At 40.0% G+C, this 17179-nt stretch overlaps 1 protein-coding gene across 1 annotated transcript in view; it reads right to left on the reverse strand.

The window, feature by feature from the left end:
- The window catches only part of PHACTR1 (phosphatase and actin regulator 1), a 516206-nt gene that overhangs the window by 410945 nt on the left and 88082 nt on the right, over nucleotides 1-17179 (reverse strand). The window lies entirely within an intron of this gene.

Here is a 17179-nt window from a genome sequence, read left to right on the forward strand (position 1 = left end):
CTTCCAGCACCCACTCCGATCAGGCTCTCCTCTGCCCACAGATTCTCTCCACTGAGTTTGCTCACCTACCCGCCCCACCCCCAACTCCCAGCTCTTCACATGTCCTCTAGACCCAAGCTTCATGTCATCTGCAGAGCTTTCCCCGCTAACTCACCAATCCCTGTTTCTGAATTCCCTTGATTGCTAGCTGGTAATGAGGCAAGGGCAAATCATTTCACCTTTTTGAGGATCAAAATCTTTGGGAAGCAGGTATTTGAAGAAATGGAGATGTTTCCACTGCTGATAGCCCATCATTCTGTACTAGGATGCTCTAAGTTGTCCTAGCAACTGATTAGAAACCAGTCACCATCAGGACTTGATTCAATCTAGTTGCCTGCAAGTGGAAAACTTTATGACTAGGACGTTCTGACTCATTCTGTGGTCTTATCCATTGTGCCACTGGCCCCTTAATTGTTCTGACTCATTCTGAAAACAATATTAAGAGAACCATTTATTCTGACTTCCGATTTTATAATCTCATTTCCTCATGGCTCTGACCATCATACTCCTAAAGCAAGGATAAACTCTGAACTATGTTAGTATCATGTTTTGCTTGAATTACTAATGTTTTTGTTTCCATCCATTATTCTAGTTATCTGGATTTAAGAGTGTACTGACAATATTTTTTCTACATCTGTGTGAATTCTGTCTTAATCAGATGCCGTTTGCGTCTTGTCTGTTCCTGGGTGCTTAATTTGAGAGGTATGTATACGCGCTGTCCCTCAGTCATGTCCAACTCTTGAGACCCCATGGACCGTAGCCTGCCAGGCCCCTCTGTCCAGGCCCCTCTGCCTGGGTTTTCCAGGCAAGAATACTGGAGTGTGTTGCCATTTCATTCTCCAGAGGATCTTCCTAACCCAGGGATGGAACCTACATCTTTTCTGTCTCCTGGATTGGCAAGCGGATTCTTTACCACTGAGTCCCCCGGCAAGTCCCTAATTTGCAGATAGCTATATGTGATCTCAAGGTGTAAGTTACATTAAGACACCTTATGCCCTCTATTTTAACTTCTGGGTTAACACGATCCCATCTCTCCATGATTTTAAACCCATGTAACTGCCCAATCTGCAGAGGGTTCAATTTATAGAACCAGCTGTCATTAGGTTAGGCCTCTTCAGGGAAGAAGGTTGAGATGTTTCTTCTAGTATCTAAGGTTCTACTACACCAATCAGTCCCAGAGTTGACTAAACTAAATTGATTCAGCCAAAGGGAGCATATTTTATTCTCTCCAGTGTTTAAAAAATACTAATAGAGCAACTGCTATGTGCTGGGCACTGTTTTAGTCATACATCAATGGAAAAAATAAGCAAATCCTTCATTTCTGGGTAGATGGGAATAAAAGAGGCAAACAAGTGGATATGTAAAAAAAATATGTTGCTAACGCTGAGGTGGAACTAAAGCCAGATGCCCGAGTGGACAGTGACTAGGGGATACAGTCAGGATGCGTGGGTTAAGAAAGGCTCTTTGAGGAGAGTGAGCAGAAGGCAGGCTGTGACTGAGACACAAGATGGACCCAGACATGTAATGTTCGGGGAAGATTATTCCCGATAGAGGAAGCCATTCCTGAAAAAGCCCTAAGCTGAGGATGAGCGCAGTGTGTTTGAGAAAAAAAACAGAAAAAAAAGCCAGAACACCCAGGCCAGGTGAAAAAGGGCAGGAGAGCAGGAGGAGAGGGAGGCAGGGAGCCGGTCACGCAGGATCTTTTAGGCGGTCTAAGGGGTTGGGACCTTATCTCAAGTTAGCAAGAGGCCATTAGAGGATCTTTACATAAAAGTGCTCACTCTAGTTACCATATAGTGAATAGATTGTGTGTGAAGTTGTCTCTCTGGGTGCGTGTGTGTGCAAGAGTAGAGACAGAAGATCAGTACATAACTCAGAGGAGACAGATGGCATTTGCAAACACGATGATAATGGTGAAGACGGAGAGAAGAAGACACACTGAGATGTTGTTATTCAAGTAAGAGAGGTTCCTAGAATAGGGATTATCTGATATATCAAAGGGCATCTTAGATGTGCCCAGCTTTAACACGCATAAAAGAAAGCAAAAAACCAAAGAGCATGTGGAGGGTTACTTTACAGCAGCATTTTCAAGGTAGAAGAGATCTCAAGTCACTTAACAGATGAAAATACATTGATCCTTTTACATAGACAACTTCCTCAAGGACATACAATTAAGTGACTCCAGAACAAAGACTACATCTCCTCATCATCTCTCTTTCTCACCATATACAGGCTCATTTCTAATTTGGAATTCTTCATTTGTATCACACTATACAGAGTTGATATTATAAAGCTGCAAGTTACTTAAAGAAAATCTCAGAAAAACCATTTATATATAAGCACCTCATATGTTCTAAGACCTTGATTGGTTGTGATTGAAAATAAGTCAAGAGAGAGAAAGTACTTTAGCATTTAGCATAGTCAGAGATCTGCCTACCTTTCTACATCCCTGAGTCTATTTCTGGTACTTCTGTGTGCCTGCAAACAGAAGAACTTTATTGGTCTAATAAAATGAATTTTGTGTATTCTCTTCAACTTTCTGGAAGCATTTGAAAAGGATTAATATTAATTCTTCTTTACATGTATGGTAGAATTCACTGACTCAATGAACGAGTTTGAGCAAGCTCCAGGAGTTGGGGACACAGGGAAGCCTGGCGTGCTGCAGTCCATGGGTCACAAAGAGTCAGACACGACTGAGCGACTGAACTGAGAACTCACCAGTGAAACCATCTAGTTCTGGGCTTTTCTTTGTTCAGAAGTTTTAATTACTCATTCAATCTCCATCTACTCATTCATTAATTTTAGATTTAATGAATCTGTTTAGATTTTTTATTTCTTCATGATTCAGACTTGGTAGGCTGCATATTTCTAGGCATGTACCCATTTCTTCTAGGTTTTCCAGTTTACTAGGAGGATTACATGTAATATTGCCAGAGCATTAAATATTGATGGTTTTAAATCATACAGTGGTTGCCAATCTTATGTCAAAGGATACAATAGAACATAGAATAAATCTAGACCCTAAAAGATGAGAAACACTTCAAACCACGTCTGGAGCATCCAGTGTGAATTCAAACAAGGGGCAGACATCTGATCTATGTCTCTTACCCAATTATGGACATAAACTTAGTTTTGAGATGACAGACAGAAACTTCCTCCGATTTTAAGGATCTCATCACCAAAGTGCAAGCCATGTGAATATATATGTGAACCTCTTTCTGGATGATTATCCTCATTTTGGTACCATGACACTCTCTATTCCCTAACAAACTTCCTGTTTATAAACTGCAAAGATTGTATTCCTAAGTGTTCACGTAGTTTTAAAAAATGCACCATAACTGTATTTGCTCATTTATCGAGTTATTCAGTGGATATTTGCTGAGCACCTACTATGTGCAGTGTAATAGATTTTTAATCAGAATATATGGAGAAACATTTCAACTTTATTTTCTTTCTCTAGAGGAAACTCATATTTAACAGTTCTTTTATATCTTCATAAGATTAGGTTTGAAAAATTTAAACTTTTCAAACTGCTGTTTATGCCTTAGAAGAAATGACTGATCAGTTAGTATATATTGCTATTAGGTGATAATATTCGGTGGCCTAAAATCCATGCTTTTTGTTTTTTAGTTTTTGTCCTTTCTCTTTGTGTGTCTCTATCTCGGTGTCTCCATCAATTCATTATTTTCATTTTACATATTCAATACAGAAATGATCAATGTCAGCTTTAAATATGTTGATCCCCAAAAGCAGAAATTTAAAGAAGCAAATATCTTACTATCAATACCTTTTTCACAGATTCCTTTTTTTTCTAAGACCAGTGAATTCTGTTTGGAGGGCAATCTACAAAGAGAATAGAGTAAGATTCTAGGAAAGCAGGTCAGGTAGGTATCAAACTTAGAGTTTTTAGTTTATTTCCAGTTTTTAGATTCAGTCAGTTCTGAAATAAATAAATGGTGTGTCTTAGATTGAATGAATTAAGGACACCTTTAATTTTCTTTTATAATCTTTTATTCATCTCACCCACACCACTCATGAAACTAGAGCCCAAATCAAGATCTCTTCTGGGCCATCATAAAGAGTTTCTACACCTTAAACTCATTCTTCTATTACTTCGTTCCCCAAGCCATTAACCCAGGCTTTCAGATTAATTTTTCTAAAGTATAGCACTAATATTATCACCCATCTACTCAAACACTTCCAAATTAATTCTCATTACTTCCTAAATCAAGCACAGAACTCCTTGGTCTTGTACTTAAAGATATAATGTAGTCCCAAATTCTTCTATTAAACTGCTAAGAGTCTCTCAAAGCTATATTAGGCCAAGATTCAACTGCGTGTAAATAGTTCTCTCCACTCCAAGAAAGGCACCACCAGAAGAGCTTTTCCTCTAACCCCTAAATTTGTGTTTTTCCTTTTTTTTTTTTTTTTTCAGAAGCCCATCTCATACTCCTTTAAATCAGTCACTGTCTTGCCTGGCCTCTGTAATGACCCCCTAGCTAAGGGCTGCCATGTAGGTCTTGCCTCTATTCCAAATTGCTTTTTAAAAGGACTCACACCTTTTACAATAGAGCATTATTTTATCCCCCAAATGAAGTTTCTTTTGTTGCTCTTTTGCTCATTACAAAAGCAATGCATTTCTATTACAGTAAAATTGGAAAACAAAGATAAAGGAACACTGGGAAATAGAAATCACCCATAATCCTACTTTTCCAGAGATAGCTGCAGTTGAATTCTCACATATTTCCTTCTCCTTTTGTAAGAATATTATTTTACAAAATTCTCAAGTGTAGGTTTAAGGTAATACTAAGACACCAATGGTTACAAATAAAAGAAACAAAAATGAACAGGAACTCCAGCATAGGTACCCATGATTATCTACTTCTCCTGGCTGTTTTCTTATAAAAAGAACACATCCCCATAATTTTACATCTTTTTATACATCTAAATTTACTTCAATCTCTAGGTTTTCTTAAGTGCAATGGTTTTGCGCTGAATACATACACATATGCTACAGAAAATGTACAATCTCAGTTCTAATAACATGTAAGTAGGTAACTGCAAAAACTCAGTGGCAAATCCTAATTAGTAGGAGAATAGAGAAACATAATGTTCTACTTTAAGCTGAGAATTTCATGACATTCTATAAATAAATCTTTGGGACTCACTGGCATCATATGTAGCAAAATTACAGAATGACAACTCTATTGCCTACCCACTCAGTCAACTGTGATTGGCTAAGAAGTAACTGAGGCCCACGGCTGGTTACTTCTTTGTATAGATAATTCTAGCTCTGATTAACCTGACAAGCACATTCCAAAATTAAGTTTTCTGCTGGAAAAAAGACATTAAACAATTGTTTGAAACCAAAATGACTAACGAGTACCAAAAATGTCTGATTATTACATCATAATGCTGCTGCTGCTAAGTCGTTTCAGTCGTGTCCGACTCTGTGTGACCCCATAGACAGCAGCCCACTAGGCTCCTCTGTCCCTGCCTAACTATTCTATTTATTGCAAGACCTGCTCCTTCACAGAAGACAGAAAATAGAGATCTTCTTACTTTGATATTGTCATGCAGTGTGGATGGGAGGTTATATTAGAATCCACTTCCGCCTCTCATATCATTGGTATGCTTGCTGAGGGCTAGTCGTCTCAGGAAGGGTGGACAGTTTTAAGCTGGCTTTTGCTTCCATGAAAATACTGTATTTTGGCAGCTTCAGGATTATTTCAGTCATAAAAGTCAGGTTCTGTTAATTCTAGTAAATCGGATCTTCATCTATGAAGGTATTTATGTTGCCTTTCATGTGAATGAAAGTACCTTTACTGTCTGACTATTGACATTGACATGCAGTCATTTCCAGTTAATTCCAAGAGCAAGATTTTCCATATGGATGCTCTCATTTCTGTGCACATATCTTAAATAATCAGAGCTAAGTTAGAATAAATGGAATCTTTGAGTTAGAGGGACTTTGTGTAGGCTCTAGGATGATCTACAAAACCTCCAAAATCACAAATAAAATTTAATGTTAAGAATCTTGGTGAACTGTTCTTGGGAAGGGGTCTATAGCTTTCATCAATTTCTTGAGAGTTGTAACCCCCAAATATCTAAGAACCTTTGCACTACATTAAATAGAAGTGACAGAGTTTGTTTTCATGTTTGTGCAGTAAAATTACAGCAGCTATTTGGATAGTGCTTTCTAAAGTGATTAATCAAAAGATAGGAAAAGTTTTTCAAGAAAAAAAATAGGAATTTTACCCTATAACATTATTTCAAGATGTGGCAGTTTCCTACATAACTGATAGCTTAGTTGCCATCAGTTTTATGACCATAAAGAGTTAAGGCAGGTGACAAGTGATGAAATGTAGGTGTCCCACAGAACTGCCTTTAAATAGATGCTTATTAGAATATTATTGGGCTTCCCTGTTGGCTCAGTGGTAAAGAGGCTGCCTGCCAATGCAGGAGACGCAAGTTCCATCCCCGAGAGAGGGAGATGGCAACCCACTTCAGTATTCTTGCCGGGGAAATCCCATGCACAGAGGTGTCCATGGGGTTGCAAAAGAGTCGGACAAGACTTAGTGACTCCGCACAGCACTTACGTATTTATGTATATAGTGAAATGATCACCGCAGTAAGTCTAGTTAACCTCCGTCACTATAGTTACAATATTTTTTCTTATAAGGAGAATTTTTAAGACCTACAGTCTTAGCAACTTTCAAACATACATACAGCATTGTGACTACAGTCACCATGACGGACATTATATTCCCAGGCCATATTTATTTATAACCGGAAGGTTATACCTTTTGACTACCTTCACCCACCTCCCAACCCTACCACTGGTAACCACCAATCTGTTCTCTGTATCTACGAGGCTGGTTTTGTTTTGTTATTTTAGATTCCACAGCATGCCATTTTTAAGGCTGTTAAAATAATTAGTCCAATGGAACTTCTTGATACTTATGTCAGGATGTCATGGAGAAAGCTAGTCACTGCATCAGAGGGAGCTCATTTCAATGAAAAGTCCCAGGAGAAATTCCCACTTGACCTTTGTTTCAAGATTAATTTTCCTTAACTGAGTCATTATTTCCTTCATATTGATTTCTAAACACTGAGAATTGTGCAAACCTGGAAGTTCTCTAGCATAGTATGTTTAAGATGTATTGCAGGTGATTTTGATTAGTAATATTAATGTAATGAAGTTTATAAATTATGTACTTAATAAATAAATTAGAGAAGATCTAATGATATCCTATATCACAGTCAGAGGATGAAACAGTTGGAAGACATCACCGACTCAATGGACATGAGTTTGAGTAAACTCTGAAAATTGATGATGGACATGGAGGCCTGGCATGCTGCAGTCCATGGGGCTGCAAAAAGTTGGATTTGACTGAGTAATTGAACTGAACTGAACTGAGGTCTATTTAATTTGTTTGGCACTTTAAACAGATTTTTGCTCAAACTTAACTTATAAACTATGCTTTGGTGTTTCAGAAACTATTAGATAAGTGATAGTTCTACAGATCTTCCAAATGTGGAAACATCACATAATATAATGTAGAGAAATACTATTTATTAAAAGCAGCAATAGTCTTATCACTGTTCTAAATCTGTCAAGCTCTAGTAACAGGTTTGTGCTCTGCCGCTAAATTGTGTCTAACTTTTGAAACTCCATGGGCTGTAGATCACCAGGATCCTATGTCCATGGTATTCTCCAGGCAAGGTTACTGGAATAGGTTGCCATTTCCTTCTCCAGGGTACCTTCTTCACTGAGGGATCAAATTTGCATTTTGGCGTTGGCAGATGAGTTCTTCTTTACTCTGTCACCTTGGGAAGCCCCTAAGTTAGCAAAATTACATTAATTTTATGGCTTCCTTGGTAGCTCCATGGTAAGAATCTGCCTGCAATGCCACAGACCCAGGTTTGATCCCTGGATTGGGAAGATTCCTTGGAAAAGGGAATGGCTATTCACTCCAGTATTCTTGCCTGGAAGATTCCATGGACAGAGGAGCCTGGCAAGCTATAGTGTATGGGGTCACAAAGGGTTGGATACACCTAAGGGACTAATACTTTCACTTTTTGTTATATTAGTATATTGATCCTATGTTGGAACCATACAATAGCTTATATATTGCACTGAAATGCTGTCCAAGGAATATACCTTTGGTTTACAAGTTCTTTGACTATTGTCCTGTGCTGTATTCAGTTGGTTTTCTAGGGTTGATGGGCTCCACATATTGTTACCAAAATAATTAATTATGAATATGTGAATGTAAAGAGATTTTACAGAAATCAACATTTTCTTAATGATTGAGAACACTTCCTGTTATCATTGTTATAAGTATTTAGCTAAACTTTCTTAATCAAAATCAATATTGACTCTTTATTTTTTTATGAAGTTGCTTTTCCTTATACTTGGATTTAAATTCTATTTAATAAATCTTAAACTCTCAAAAAAATAAAATAAAGTAAAATAAAATAAAATTCCTATATATTTTCTTCTTGAGTGACAGAGAGAATAAATAACAAATAGCAAACCAGCTGCAACTGGGTCCATCTTTCCTATAAGCGGGGCTTCCCGGGTGACGCTAGTGGTAAAGAACACGGCTATCAATGCAGGAGACGTAAGAGATGTGGGTTCGAAGCCCTGGGTTAGGAAGATCCCCTGGAAAAGGGTATGGCAACCCCCTCCAGTATTCTTCCCTGGGAAATCCCATGGATATGAAGCCTGGCGGGCTACAGTCCACAGGGTTGCAAAGAGTTGACACAACTGAAGCGATTTAGCTTGCCCTGTAAGTTGATGCAGAGAATACATTGGGAATGTTACTAAATCTGATCAGTTTTCCATTTTTCTAGCCAAATACATACAAGTCACCAGCTGAGGTCACAGAGGTAGTAAGTGGGGATGGAGCCCAGATTCAAGCCCTGGTACCCTGGTTCCCGAACTTGTGGTTTCATAATCACTACGGTATGTGATTTATTGAAATACACATGGACACAGCATGTATGTTAATGCTAATACTCTGAAATATCAAAACTCAAGTATATTAATAGACTCCCTTACTACATGACCAAGAAGGGATTCAGTGTGCAATGAAAGCAGGGCCCGGAGACAGGACAGCGTCATCTATTTCCTGTCGAGCCTCCACGCCTGCCTTCACTACCCCTCCAAACCTTTTGAATTCCATCCATAAACCTTCTTCTTCCAGAGAAGTAGACTGAGAATGAAAAGTATTTTACATGGTGTATTTCTTCTTTAATAGTATGCAAATATATAATCCCATTAGGGATACCAGGCAGGCAACAGAATTTTCCTTTCCCTGGAAGGAGAAATTAATAACTTTTGCTCAAGTTATGTTCCGAGGGTTAACTTTTCACTTCCTTTTCCTTGGAAAGAAAATCTGACAAAGGTATTTCAGGAATGCATCAAATGAATAGTCACGCCCCAACAAAGCAGCAAATGACCCCAGTAGGTAATGAATTTAGCTTGTATTTGTTGGCAAAATAAGGAAAGAAAACAGATATGATGAATGAACATTAAGAAAAAGCTTCTAAAGTGGTAATAAATGATTTTGATGTATTGTAATAGCAGTCAAAAGCCTTGCCAGAAACAAAATAGAGAATGAACCTTGAAGTTTCAGCTAAGAAAGAGATTTTATAAAACTCAATTACTGTAAGTCAATACAACACTGTGATCTGCAAATGCAAGTGGGTCAACCTGCTTCCAGGATGTCCACACACATCTCCAATCTTTCAAAAACCGGCAGGACAGATTCGTCCAAATCCAGAGGTGCACTCACCGTGCTCATAGTAACTAACAAAATACAGTTAACTCAATTTTTTTTTCCCAGGTTACTCAAAAACTTCCATGCTTCTTATTGGTATTTGAACTAGTGGAACATTTCTTATATTTTATTATTTTTAAACTCATCGCTGACTTAAGGAATGGATGCTTTCAAAAGTAACTTCTTGGGTTCACTGTGCAGGTTTTGGGATTCCCAGGTGGCTCAGGGGTAAAAGTTCACCTGCCAATGCAGGAGACGTAGGAGACGAGAATTTCATCCTGGGGTTGGGAAGATCACCTGGAGAAGGACATGGCAACCCACTCCAGTATTCTTGCCTGGAGAATCCCCATGGACAGAGGAGCCTGGCGGGCTGCAGTCCATGGGGTCACAGAGGCAGACATGACTGAGCATGCACACAGCTTGCTAACTGTAATTAAGTTCACTTGAAATACCAAGTTAAGCACTTCACACGTGTCATCAAGTCTTCTAAGCACTTTAAATGTTTGAACTGATTCCTCTCCCAAATCTTATGAAAAAGTGACATTATTCCTTCCATTTTGCAAAATGAACAATCTCTAAGCATAGAGAACATAAATAACTTGCCCAAGGTCATATCAAAGTCAGTAAGTGACAGAATCTGTAGAATTAGGTAGTGTCCTAATTGTGATCAGATATGAGGTGATCTGTATGCAGGTCAGGGAGCAACAGTTAGAACTGGACATGGAACAACAGACTGGTTCCAAATAGGAAAAGGGGTACATCAAGGCTGTGTCTTGTCACCCTACTTATTTAACTTATATGCAGAGTACATTATGAGAAATGCTGGGCTGGATGAAGCACAAGCTGGAATGACGATCACCGGGAGAAATATCGATCACCTCAGATATGCAGATGACACCACCCTTATGGCAGAAAGTGAAGAGGAACTAAAGAGCCTCTTGATGAAAGTGAAAGAGGAGAGTGAAAAAGTTGGCTTAAAGCTCAACATTCAGAAAACTAAGATCATGGCATCTGGTCCCATCACTTCATGGCAAATAAATGGGAAAACAGCAGAAAGAGTGGCTATTTTTTTGGGCTCCAAAATCACTGCAGATGGTGACTGCAGCCATGAAATTAAAAGATGCTTACTCCTTGGAAGGAAAGTTATGACCAACCTAGACAGCATATTCAAAAGCAGAGACATTACTTTGCCAACAAAGGTCCATCTAGTCGAGGCTATGGTTTTTCCAGTGGTCATGTATGGATGTGAGAGTTGACTGTGAAGAAAGCTGAGTGCTGAAGAATTGATGCTTTGAACTGTGGTGTTGGAGAAGACTCTTGAGAGTCCCTTGGACTGCAAGGAGATCCAACCAGTCCATCCTAAAGGAGATGAGTCCTGAGTGTTCATTGGAAGGACTGATGCTGAAGCTGAAGCTCCAATACTTTGGCCACCTGATGTGAAGAGCTGACTCCTATGAAAAGACCCTGATGCTGGGAAAGATTGAGAGCAGGATGAGAAGGGGACGACAGAGGATGAGATGTTTGGATGGCAACACCAACTCAATGGACATGGATTTGGGTGAACTCTGGGAGTTGGTGATGGGCAGGGAGGCCTGGTGTGAAGCAGTCCATGGGGTTGCAAAGAGTCAGACATGAGTGAGTGAGTGAACTGATAAGGCAATCAGATACAAGCCTATCTGATGGGACTCAGAGATGCTGATTATCATAATATTGTTCAGTAAATCCACTGCCAAGTCATCATGAGGTTTCTTTGTTGATGAGTCACTCCTATCCCCGATGGAAATGTTATCGTTAAAGAAGGACTTGAGGGAGGTCTTGAGCGTGGCATCAAAGGTACTCCCCTCCCCACCCCACATTCGCTCTTGGAAACGTCTCTGTGGATTCATGCTCATCTACCTCCGCAGAGGTAACAAACAAAGCAAACATATCTTTTTCTCACTTAAACCTTGAAATAGTCTCTATTCTATAATTAGAATGTCTGGTCTGGTCTATTATCCACACGCTGAACATTAGTTGAAGTCAAAGCTATGAGCCAGGGCTGTTGCAGACGAGAAGCCTATCCTGGGGAACAGAGGCTTATTTATTTTTCTTTTCTGAGCTGAGCTTCTTGGTTTTGGGTGATGATATCTTTTTTTTTATAGACAGTTTATACAGGTAGTTCTCATATTGTAGCATTTCATTTTCTATTTTTAATTGGAAGAAGTACATAAGAATATTTTTAAGTTTTAAAAAATAAAGAATTCAAATATTAAATGAGTGTTTAGATCTTTGAATGGGCTTCCCTCATAGCTCAGTTGGCAAAGAATCTACCTGCAATTCAGGAGACCCCAGTTCAGTTCCTGGGTAGGGAAGATCCCCCAGAGAAAGGATAGGCTACCCAGTCCAGTATTCTTGGGCTTCCCTTGTGGCTCAGCTGGTAAAGAATCCACCTGAAATGAGGGAGACCTGGGTTTGATCCCTGGGTTAGGGAGACCCCCAGGAGATTGGAAAGGCTACCCATTCCAGTATTCTGGCCTGGAGAATTCCGTGGACTGTATAGTCAGTTGGACATGACTGAGTGACTTTCACTTTCACTTTGTAGACCTTCGATCTCAAATTAACTTCTATTTTCCCCTGCCAAAGTGGAAGCTGTTTCTTTGGAAATCTCTCTGGCAAGCAACCCTTCTGTAAGGGTATGGTACTCAAAGCTTGAAGTGGAGGTAGGGGAAGGAATGGAGGAAAGGAAAGGCATACGTGTGAGGATTAGAGGGGAATTGTATAAAATGTCTCTTTGTTCTGAAAATATTTTTATCGTCTTTGGAAACATTAAGAATACTTGTTTGCTGATGACATCCTGACAGAGTGAACAGGTGATCCTGGGTGCCAAAACGGTAGGGAGATATAGGCAATTTACAGGCAATTTACCCTCACAGGATACACTCATCCCTACCCCATCCCCTCAAATATTTAGTTTCTCATTGCTTGCTTGCTTTCCCATCTCTGAAACAAATACTGCCAATGTGTAGAGTGGTTACCCAAGAAATGAGCTGCTGCAAGTTTAGGCAGCAGCTGAAAGCAAGTAATCCATCATCTGGATAACTAGTCTCTAAATAAACAGAAAGTTCTGGCACTTAAAAAATCCCAAGAATACACTGAAAATACCAAAAGGCAGTAATGGTGTGTGAAAAATCATCATCTTTAGACCACTACACAAGTATGACTAAACTTGTCCTTCTCTGTTGATAAGAGAAATCACATTACCACCATATTTTAGGCATACATACATACAAGGACACACACACTCACACACACACACACACACACACATGTGCTTGTCTCACTTCTTCTTTCTCTTCCTTCTTCAGTATAAATTATGAGCGTCTCCTGAATCACTGTGGTTTTTGCTTTTGCATTTTCTCATGGCTAAACCCAGTGGGAACGCCCGAAGCCCTTTGATACTTTGGTAACATACCCTTCTGACTACCCTCGTTTGTTAACAGCATTGGGATGTTTTTTAAAAACAGCAACAACAACAAATCAAAGCCTCTTTGGGGGCTGTGGCTATTGCGATCTATAAAGACAAAAACAGGTTTATTGCTTTTGAAAAATTGTACAATAGAGTTGTGAGGCTAGGAAAAAAGCTGTCAGACATGATTTCCCTGGACAATGACACACAGAGAGATGTCTCTAAATCATGATGTAATATAACGCAAGGACCCAAGAACCTGTCTAAGAGTAATCACTCTCCCCTGGGGAGTGAGCTTAATCAGGCTTATCTCTCCTTGACAGGAAACCCAAGGCACACACCCACAGAGTTTAATTATATAAATCTAGAAGACCAAAGAGAATGACTGAATTTACCTTGGAGAGAACTTCAGACTAAGAGAGGGATAAAATGTTTAAGAGATGACATCCATTCTTTGAAAAGAATGGTCTGATGAGACATCTCTCATAAGACAGTAAGTGTTTCATCTCTCTTTTGAATATAGCAAGTGCTATCAAGTATATTAAGAAGTTGACAGCTTCTTCATGTAAATGCCCATGTTCATGAATCTCTAAATTAGAAACCATTTAGTTGCAATTCTGCATTGATATGGAGCCATTTAAGGCAGCATGGATGGAAGGTTCTAGAATATAATAATATTTAGGTTGTTTACATTCCCAATAGGGCCCACCCTCAGGGGTGAAGAGATGTGCTCACTCAACTTTCTTTTGTCCTAGCCACACTGGAGAGATTCTTCCCCTGGGATATTGAGCACTGGCTCAGGACCACTGACATACACAAGGAGAAGGGAGCTAAGTTTCCTCATGGAAAGCTTAAATTTCTTGCGGAAAGGCTCTGCATACTGTTAGGTAATAGAAGTAGGCTTGGCCAGAAAAGAGACAAAGGGACAAAAGAAACAAAAAGACAAATGAAGAAAAATAGATAAATGAAGGACAATTAAAGGACTTTCTCATTTATTACTTCCCCTAAAGATTTGGGAGAAGGTGAAGTTGAGTAGATTGTATCTGCATCCCTGCCTCCTCCTTCCCACACAACTGCCAACCTACACTCAGCAAAAAGGAGAGAATTATTTTCTTTCTTTTCTAAACCACAAGTTAAGAGCAATTTCACTAAACCTGGAAACAGATTAATTTGTCACATTCGCCAGTTAGTAGCAGTGACCTGGCTTTAGAGCAAATGATCAGAACAGGTAAGTTCTCTTAAGATGTAGGAAGATCCACGTGGAGAAAATTCGAAAATGCATACACAGTTTTCAGTGGGTTTCCCTGGTGTCTTAGTGGTAAAGAATCTGCCTGCCAATGCAGGAGATGCAGATTCAACCCATGGGTAAGGAAGATCCCCTGGAGAAGGAAATGGCAACCCACTCCAGTATTGTTGCCTGGGAAATCCCATGGACAGAGGAGCCTGGTGGGCTATAGCCCATGGGGTCGCAAAGAGTCAGACACAACTGAGTGATTAAGCAACGACAACAAAAAAACAGTTCTCAGTTGAGAAGGGAATCTTGGATAGCATGAGGGGAGAGGCAACCCTGGGACATAGGAATAGAGAAAAAAGAAATTCTGGTCACTAAGGAAAGCTACTCTTCAAATCTCCCTTGAGAGGCTCTGGAGAGAAAAAGCAGTGTCTGTAGGTTGTTGAAATTTTTCTGACATTGCAAACAAAGCGTGGTGGCCCTCCTATTGCATGGGTGATGTGTCTGTGTTGAATTATAATTCAAAGCCAGGCAATTAGAACAGATTCCTTGAGCATGATTTTTAATTGTCTGCATGGGAGACTGTATCATTACAATGACAGCTGGTACCATGATGGATAAACACAAAGTACTGAAGCTCAAAATTAATCTTTTCATTTTGTCACAGAGGAATTTGCAACTGTGCTCAATGCATGTTAAGTGTGTTGTGTTTTGAGACAAACTTAATGGAGGGTATCTCACAAAGGACTGAGGATTTGGGCTCTGGGTTACATAGAGCAGCCATGGCAACTCAGAATCACTAATGGAGGGGGATTAGTATGCTTGGAAGTGGAACAATGAAAGTATATTTGTCTCAAGGGACACCCTTCAAGAGTTTGACTAATTCTGCCCAGGATGGCTTTTTTTTTTCTTTTCCCACCATTTGTAGACCATCTGGTGGATGACAGCTTCCTCTGGGAGGCAATACATAAAATGACACAGTCAAAAAGGACCTTGAAGAGCTCAGTTGTGTCCGTCTCTTTGAGATCCCATGGCCTGTGGCCTGCCAGGCTCCACTGTCCATGGGATTTCCCAGGCAAGAACACTGGATTGGGTTGCCATTTTCTTCTCCAGGGAATCTTCCTGACCCAGGGATCAAACCCAGGTCTCCTGCACCTCCTGCATGGGCAGGCAGATTCTTTACCACTGTGCCACCTGGGAAGCCCATGGTGGTCAAAGACTCATTGTATAGGTTGGGAAACTGAGGCGGAAGGGACTTAAGTTCACACAAAACTAGGCAAAGCCTGAATTGAACCAAAAAAAAACAAATCCAACAGCTCCCAATTCAGCCCCCTTTCCAGAATTGAATAAGGATGCAAAACTTCAGTTATACAAGATATATAAGATGCATAAGTTCTAGAGATCTACTGTTCAGACTGGTACCCACAGCTATCCACACTGTAACTTTGAATAGCTATTAGTAGAGGAACTCTATAGTGGGAAGAAGAGAAACCAACATGAATCCGGTTTATGACCCCAAGGTTAAGAAGGCCACCCTTCAGCTCTCAGAACCGGTGTTTGGAACCCATATCTCAGAACAAATACAGACAGCACACATCTATAAAAAACAAAAACAAGTTTCACTGAAGTGCAATTTATAACTAGCCATTTATTGAAAAACAAAATAATCAGGGCCTTCCTGTCTGTTTTCATCTTTCTGTGCACTGTTAATACCCAAACTCCACCAAGTTTTACATTTTTTAAATACACGTAATTATTTTTACTAATTCCTAGTTGACAAAGCTTCACAACCAATTAGAGAAATAAATTAGCCTAATGAATTAATGATTAAAATCCACCTCTGATACAGTGGCCTTTGTGAAGCTCGAACATATTTAAAGCACCCCCTTTCCAATAGTTTAAAGAGACCGTGAAGAGGCATTCTTCTCTGTTGATCGACAGGTGATGACGGAAAACTGCTTCAGGCTTCAGCTGGATGAAACTCCAATTACACAGCACTGGAGTGCTATGAGAATTTCTGTAATCTTATCAGTATCTATAGTGAGACCTAATGCATGTGATTTCAAACAAGCAAAACCACAAGCAAGGATCTGTTTAGCCCACTCTGTAATGCCAGGCTGTATCACTCAGGTCAGCAGGCAATGGAGAGACAGACGTGGATGGGAGGAAAGGATCCCACAGATGGCGGGGTTGGTCGAGCTACAGACACACAGGAGCTGGCAAGAGAGACAGCTTGGGGCAATGGAGGGTCGCTGTGCTTGGGGCCAGGAACTGGGGTCCTCGACCTGGTTGACTGGTTTGCTCACTTTCTAAACGTGGGCTGGACAAAAGACTTCTTTGAACTTTAGCTTCCAGGCTGTACAATAGGGATAATAATGGCTATATCTCAGGGCTGTTACGGTGCTAGCTGCTCTCTTATGTCTGACTCTTGACTCATGGATGGTAGCCCACCAAGTTTCTCTGTCCACGGGACTCTCCAGGCAAGGATACTGGAGTGGGTAGCCATTCCCTTCTCCAAGGGATCTTCCTGACCTGGGGATCGAACCCTGGTTTCCCACACTGCAGGGCTGTTACAAGGACTCCATAAGGTTGCATGTGGAAAGTGGCTGGCACACTAGTGCATTGTTAGCGCTCAAAAATCGTAGCACTTTAGCCATACAAAGGAATGAAGCACTG

The sequence above is a fragment of the Capricornis sumatraensis genome, chromosome 22 (genome assembly GCF_032405125.1).
Source record: "Capricornis sumatraensis isolate serow.1 chromosome 22, serow.2, whole genome shotgun sequence".
NCBI lineage: Eukaryota > Metazoa > Chordata > Mammalia > Artiodactyla > Bovidae > Capricornis > Capricornis sumatraensis.